This window comes from Habropoda laboriosa, unplaced genomic scaffold (genome assembly GCF_001263275.1).
Source record: "Habropoda laboriosa isolate 0110345459 unplaced genomic scaffold, ASM126327v1 scaffold697, whole genome shotgun sequence".
Taxonomy (NCBI): Eukaryota; Metazoa; Arthropoda; class Insecta; order Hymenoptera; family Apidae; genus Habropoda; species Habropoda laboriosa.
In genome coordinates, this window is record NW_017100842.1 from 433,284 (window position 1) to 441,513 (window position 8,230).

Below are 8,230 nucleotides of genomic sequence, written 5' to 3' on the forward strand. Positions count from 1 at the left end.
GCGCCTATAGGCACCAAGGACACAGTGCGAGAAAATATTCACAGCGCCTATAGGCGCCAAGGGCGCAGCGCGAGAAAATATTCAAACCGCCTATAGGCGCCAAGGACAGAATGCAAGAAATTTTTCAACGCGCCTATAGTCTTCTACAGCATTGAAAGCGTTAATTACACAAAATAACTATAGTATCTCGTTTTTTCCCTCAATTTTATATCTCTTTCAGTATCACGAGGGATGTTTCAATTGCTTCGAAGTTCAGTCAGGGATATCGTTTCCAAAGTCCCAGAGATTAGGGACTGTTTAAAATGTGTCCCGCGAATATTGCTCAAGATAAAGTGGTCGTTCGACCTGAACGTTTCGTAATATCGTGGCGAACAATTAATCGCCAGCTCGTTCGTACGCCGAATTCCTTCTTCTTTTTTTTTCTTCTCTCCCGGTATGGTGCAACGCATGTGGGACACCGGTTCGAGTAAAAGCTCGTTCACAGGCCAACAATGCGTTCTGTTCGAATTGTTGCTCAACGGTGTTGTTATAATGGCGTGCCGCTATTATTATGCAATTGCACGTCGCTGGAATAGTAAAGGGGCTACGATCGGTCGCTTAAATGTAAGATTGTTACGAAATGCGCTCTCCTAGGTCGAATGGGTGTATTATGTGACGTTTTTCACTTGTTCCTCGTAGTTATTCTGTAATCCTTCTTTGGAACAATATCAATGTCACGTTTTTCCTTGTTTTTTAATATTTTAAAGGAAAATGTGTGAAAAATTAGAGAGGCAAGAACGCTTGACCAAATAAAGATTGTACCAGTTGCATGACTCATTGCTTATACACATATGTGGGTAAGATTTGGTTCATGACAGTCGCACTTCCTTGATGATACATTATCAAAAGAATAACACGCATTAGTCGGAATTTCTCAGGAATTTCGTGCATGGTGTTTCACTTGTATCGTACATTTTAACGTAGCAAAAAAATTCTCATATTTGAAAATTTTTATTCCCTTAACAACGTATCTTTTCTTCTCACCGATACGTCATTTTCTATTTTATTCTTCTGTTCTGTTGGATTGTTCGGAAAGTTTGTGGTGAAATTTAAGAAGAATTCAGAGCATCGTATCTGTGTTTCTAATTTACATAGCGATAAAAGTCAAACGGTGTTTTACTGGTTAGTCGAAGGTAAATCCAATGCGCCCCTTAAATTATATTCAAGGCGAATTTTTGCGATATTTTCTGCGGTGGAGCGTTGTCATTCAACGTCCACGCTTCGCAGAAGAAAATATAGTTCAACTTATATCTATCTTCGTTCATTTTCTGAATAATTTCAGGAATGCTTCGGATTCTTCTTTAAATAGCGATTAAAATACCTCTTCGTCGATTTTATCGTTATCTCAATTATAAACAGATACGATGATTTCAATTCTTTCTACATTTCTCTACGATTTTTCTAAACCACCCTATATATCCCCTGTTGACTTTATGAACAATTTGAGGAATGTATTGGATTCGTCTTTAAATATCGAGTAAAGTACCTTTTGATTTTTGTCGCTATCTCAATTAGAAACAGAGATACAATGATTTGAATTTTTCCTACATTTCCTTACGAACTTTTTGAACCACCCTATATATTCTGCTCTGTTGATTTTATCAATAAATCCAGGAGTGCGTTGGATTCGTCTTTAAATATCGAGTAAAGTACCTTTTGATTTTTGTCGCTATTTCAATTAGAAACAGATACAATGATTTGAATTTTTCCTACATTTCCTTACGAACTTTTTGAACCACCCTATATATTCTCCCCTGTTGATCTCCTGAATAATTTGAGGAATTTGTTGAATTTGTCTTGAAATATCGAGTAAAGTACCTTTTGATTTTTGTCGCTATCTCAATTAGAAACAGATACGAGGATTTGAATTCTTCCTACATTTCCTTACGAACTTTTTGAACCACCCTATATATTCTTCCCTGTTGATTTTATCAATAAATCCAGGAGTGCGTTGGATTCGTCTTGAAATATCGAGTAAAGTACCTTTTGATTTTTGTCCCTATCTGAATTAGAAACAGAGATACGATGATTTCAAATCTCCCTCCATTTTACTACGAATTTTCCAAACCACCCGGTACGTTAAATTAACCTTTACTCCATCCTACATAAACGAATATAAATATTCCACATATCCTACATAAACGACTATAAATATTCCACATATCCCACGTAAACAAATATAAATATTCCCCACATCTACCCTATTCTACACCACCGAAGAGCCCACGAGTTGAGAACCGTCGCTTTTTCATTATCCCGTATACACGAGAAGCACCGGAAGTCGCGTGGACGGGTATCGAACCCCGGGCGAAAAGTGCGTCAAGTTCGACAGTGAATCATTCCGAGGCGTTTGTAATGGACGTTAAAACAACAGGATAATTACAGGCCTTGAAAATTTCCATCTAAATGAAGCGTGTCAAAGAACAACACACCACCTGTCGTTCGATTAAAACAAAGCGGTAGAGATGTGATTGTTTTCACGCGATTCATTTCTGTGTACATATACACTACCGGCCGAAACTTTGGAATCACCTGCCAATTTATATTAATATTGAATCTGTTACTAATTGATTCGAAATTGATGTTGTGGAGATCAATAGCACTTTATCTCATTTCGATTCGTTTGAATAATAAAAAATTCCTTGGAAAATTATTATAAATGCCAACATTTTTGGGGAATTTTTGTGCAACTTGCAATGCACAGTGGTTCCAAACATTTGGCCGGTACTGTATCTACGGTATCAAGGTGAAGATACAAGTGAAACGATCGACGATTACAAATCGGCGCGGTCACGTTTAAAATCCACTCTGTGACTCTACTTTTACAACGAACGACGTTGAATAATATTCCATAATATCCTCTATTCATCTTCATTTCAACTTGGATCGTTTAACATCCGTGGAAGCTCGTTCGTTCGAGCTTGTTTCCCTCCCTAATGAGCGTTGTACCTTGTAAAACTTAATGCCGCGTTATTTGTGCTCGTCAAAGAGAGATTTCTCTCGTTTTACATCGAACGTAATTCCCTCCTGCACAATGTTTCCCCTGTTTCTGCGTGTGGTCGTGGAAAAATCCGGTCATAATTCGCTGGAGGAATTTCTCTGTCTCTATGAATGTGCCCTTTATGAGCGAGAAAATGCATATCACCTCTGAAGCTCTCTGGGAGGGCAAGCCTCGTCATTTTTCCTCTATTAATTTCAAGCTTGCCTCGAAACTTCGATCCATTTCCGTTTCAATCGAGTTAGCTATATACAGTGATTTCCGCTAATATTCGAACACTCTTTAGAACAGTATAACTTCTTTTCAATTGGACCTAACGATTTGAGTTCTTTTTTTAAGTTAGGAAAAAAATTTGGAAAAAATTGCAATTTGCGGGAATCGCGAGGAAAATTGTGAAGGTGACTTTTTGCTCATTTTTTATCCGAGCTTGTTGCGAAAATTTAAAAAATACGTTTTGTAGATCTATGTCCATTTTACACGCGTTGAAAGTTTCATCGAAATCGGTAGATGGAGAAACAAGCGACCAGGCATCGAAAGATGTAAGAATCTGCAGATTTATTACAATTACAAGTCGAGACTCGTGAAAAACAGAGATTTTCAAAAATTTTTAACAGTTTGTAGCTCGTAGCAACGTTAACCGATTACGATGAAATTTTCAGCAAGTGCAAATTTTTAGCATAAACTTACAAAACGTATTTTTTACAGTTTCATTACCGACTCCGATAAAGAAAGGTGTAAACAGTGACCTTTACACAAATTGCAATTTTTAAAAAATTTTTTGCACGTCATCTAGTACACTAATCCTTCTAACTTCTAAAAAAAAATTCAAGTCGTTTGGTCCAATTTTAAAAAAAAATTGTACTGTTCTAAAAAGTGTTCAAATATTAATGAAAGTCTCTCATGAATAGAAGACTCTGTATAATGGAATTTCATCATTTTTCCCTATTAATTTCAAGCTGATTTCGAAACTCAGATCTATTTCTGTTCCCTTCAATCGAGTCGAGTCGTATATGTAGAATACGTGACGATTTTTATGGAATAGAATACTCCGGTTGTACAGAGAGAATCGTTTGACCATTGTGTCTCTTAATGGAATTTGATCAATGCCACTCGGCTAGATCGTTTGCTGTCGCTTCGATGGGTAAGCCACCGAGGACTATAAACGTTCCATAGTTTTCTATTCGTTATAGATATAGATATATAGGAGTGGAGAATAATCAAGATTGCTCAATGTCAGCATGAGACATGTTCTTTTTAGACTTTTATTTAGCTCACCGAGTCGTTCGGTTGTAACAATGACGCGGTTATGAATAATAAGCAGAGATGACCGTGCAGTGGAGATATCCGAGCGAAGTGAAATGCTTTTTGTCCAAACAATGGTCGATTATTCGTGTATTGAAATAATTACTTTGAAAAACGTTTCTTACGATTGGTTTCTTTTTAATTTGTGTTGTTGGAAATTTCAGAATACGTAGCCTTTTAGGTTAGAATTTTTGCTGGATTTTATATTCATCTTGTTTTTTTCTTTGTGAATATTACGGAGTAAGTTTAGTTCGAGAATGATAAGTTTCCTGCTGGTAAGTTACCGGCAGAGTTATTAATTCTACTTGGCGGAGAGCATCAAAATGTTCTTTTCAGGCTCCTTTTTCTCACATAAATACAAGCTTGCGTTTATAGTGCGTGGTGTTGTACACGCGTCCTTTGCCGGTTCGGTTCCCACGCTTAGCTCCTTATTACGCCTGTACATTTATAATTAATCCTTCCTCCAGCGAGGCTCCAGACTTCTAAGTGCCGGAGATAAGAGACGCGAACGGAACGAGCTTCCTTTAACGAACTGAACGCGTGATCGAAAAAAAAAAAAAATGATCTTATATTTATTTATCGATTGGATTTTCATGAATAAATCGATGGTTAAACGCGGTATCTCGACGATTAATAGAACGAAACGCGATGGTTAAACGCAGTATCTCGACGATTAATGGAACGAAACGCGAACAGATCGAAGCTTTAATGAAGATCGTGAAGAATTTTTTAACGTCGCTTTGTAGAGTGTTTTGTAACAGTCGTTTGATCGCGGGAAACTGTATTTCATCTTGAAAGTGGTCTTTGTTAGTAGGGAATATTCGAGATAAAGTGGGATTGTTTATGTTAAGTGAATCGAATTGAAATTAATTGAAATTTAAATATTGAAATTCCAATATTTAAATTTGGTAAATTAAATTGAGAATATTCATATTTTGGGAGTTAAATTTAGATAATTAAATTTAAACTATTCAAGATTTAAATTTAGTCAATGAAATTCTAATTATTCCAAGTTTAAATTCAGACAAACAAATTGAAACTGTTTGGAATTCTAATTCAGTCAATTAAATTTAAATTATTCGAAATGTAAATTCAGCCAATTAGATTCAAATTATTTGAAATTTAAATTCAGCCAAACAAATTCACACTGTTCGAAATTTAAATTATTCGAAACTTAAATCCAGCCAATAGAATTCGAGATATCCGGATTTTAAGTTTAGCCAATGAAATTCGAAATTTTGAAAATTCGATCTCAGCCAATGCCATTAAAGTGAGCACCATTTGAATTCAGCCAATAGAATTCGAGATATTCGAATTTTAAGTTTAGCCAATAAAATTCAAGATTTTGAAAATTTGATCTCAGCCAATGCCATTAAAGTGAGTACCATTTGAATCGAGCCAATAGAATTCGAGATATTTGAGTTTGAAGATTAACCAATGAAATTCAAAATTTTGAAAATTTGAACTCAGCCAATGAGATTCAAAGTATTGAAAATTTGAATTCAGGATTGCAGATTTCTGTATAAACATTACCATGTATAAAACATTCTTATAACTTAGGGAACTTAGGGAAACCAGGAAATGGTCGAACTTTTAGATTTCGCACAGTCAGATAGCTGTCTTGAAACACTGTGCGTCGTCTCAAATACGTATTCTCTCGTAGTCGTATCCGGTCAACTCGATAAAATATGTATTGATTTTCGCAAGAAGACAGAATTCTGTTGTGAAGACCCACGCAATATATTTCTCGGTTCGAATGCTGGGAATATCGTTTTGCACAGTGGCTAAGGAGAATACCAAATGCTAACGTCCACAGGAAATGTGCGCTAGGTGATTCGTGTGAAGCGTTTTTGGTGGTTCAGGTTGTGCACCTGAATTTACAAGTGTGTTCGTGCAATGTCTGGTCGTTTTTACAACTGAAGTAAGTTTTTAATATGAGTTTTTCGATTTGCAAAATTAAGTGTATAAAAATTTGAAAATTTAAATATTTAAAAATCTGAAACTTGGAAATTTAAATATTTGGGAATTTAAGTATTTGCAAATTTAAATATTTGAAAGTTCGAAACTTTGAATATTTGAAAGTTTGAAAATTTAAATATTTGAAAGTTTGACAATTTAAATATTTGAATATTCGAAAGTTTGAAACTTTGAATATTTGCAAATTTGAAAGTTTGAATGTTCGAAAGTTGGAAAATCTGGAAATCTGAATATTCGACTATTTGAAAATTTGAATACCGATTTGTGGGAAAGTAATCACGACAAAGCGTTAGATCTTGCACGCTCTCTCCTCGGCCTTCCCCTCTCAAATCAGACTATTCTACGTCGGTGAAGAGTCGAAATTGACAAAAATTCTATCTCAATTTCAAAGTGTTCACCGACGATAAGATACGAGCAGCAAGAAAAACAATTAATAACTATTCCACGATCTAAAACCTACTCCTATATCGAAAAACAACGTTTACAATCAATACTTATGGTCGCAAAGAAAAAGGAGTTTACACGTTCACAACGTGCATTTCACTTAAATCGAGTAGAGCCAGGAATAACCTGGTAAATCGTCTTTCGGTAATTAACCGGCAATAAGCACGATGGTAATCTTGCGCAATAACGTTTCTAGTAATTATCCTGTTCGGGTAAAAAATGATGAAATTGATAACCAGTCTCTGGGTAGTCTCGCCTTGTATCACAAGTTTTGATGGCTCGTTAATCAACAGATAAGACAAAATCCTTAGAGAATCGTTCTCATTAATATTCGATCGGCCGTTGAGCCTCGTTATTAGAACGTATTACCTTTCGCGGTTTCTCGAGGGCTCTAATTATTCCCGCATGTGCGTCAAATTAGCAGGCCCGCCACTGGCAAAGGCAACTTTGTATCGTCATCTGAAGCTGCTTAAACGCTGAATCCCATTACGGTTGGATGGACTTTAAAAATTCGAAGTTTAAAATCTGCATTTTCTGCTCTTCCATTTCTCAGTGCCTAATTCAGTTTCTCTATAAGATGCACGTTATCTGTCTATCACGAATACTCCCTTCTTCCATCATTTTTCGCCATGAGGAAACACTCTGCTCACGTTCGATCGGGCGAGCGGATATTCCCATCCTGCGCCGTTTACAAGGACCTTCAAGATCAACAGAGATTTCCTGCCGGCTCGAACAAGCTGCACACGCAAGCTCCGAGTTTTCGCAGAACTTTCGTGTATATACGTAAACGGTTTTACCGGGTAAAGAGAAACAGAGTTCGTGGACGCTTTTGAACCACCGTTCCTGCTCCACTTGCTCCAAACATTGCTCCTGCTAGCTAAAGAAAATCATCGCGAAAATATTAACCGAAGCATCAATAAACCATACTTTTCCACCATCAGTGCCAAGTGTAATAACAAAGGCGATACTTGCGAAGAAACTTTTACTCCAGTAAAACTCGCCGCCTTTAAACATGAACAGAAACATTAATAAACTACACGCTTCCAATGTTACATCAAAGACTTGAGTTTCGAAGGAACTTTTACTGCAGTAAAATTGGCTAACTTTTCCAACTATACCGTAGCAAAATCTAAAAATTATCGAGGAAAGCATCAATAAATCATACTTCTTCGATGTTGTACTAAACTGTAACAACGGAGAGTTTACTTTCGAAGAAAGTTTTAGTGCAGTTTAAAATAATAGTCTGTCGGGTTGGGGCTTCTATGCCCAACTGCTGGAGTATGAACGAGGAGAAATAAAGAGGGAGACTTGACTATGGGCGTAGAGTTCCGGATTGTCGGCTGAATTGATGTTCAAGTTTTCAGATTTTTAAATATTTAAATTTCGAAATGATCTAATCTTTAGATATTGAGATTTTGAAATATTTAAATTTCTAAATTTTAAATATTTAAATTTGGGAATTTTCAAATT

General features: G+C 36.2%; 1 protein-coding gene across 1 annotated transcript in view; it reads left to right on the forward strand.

Moving 5' to 3' along the window:
• LOC108577323 (plastin-1) overlaps nt 1–8,230 on the forward strand; it is a 48,504-nt gene that overhangs the window by 8,657 nt on the left and 31,617 nt on the right. The gene's annotated exons all lie outside the window — the stretch shown is intronic.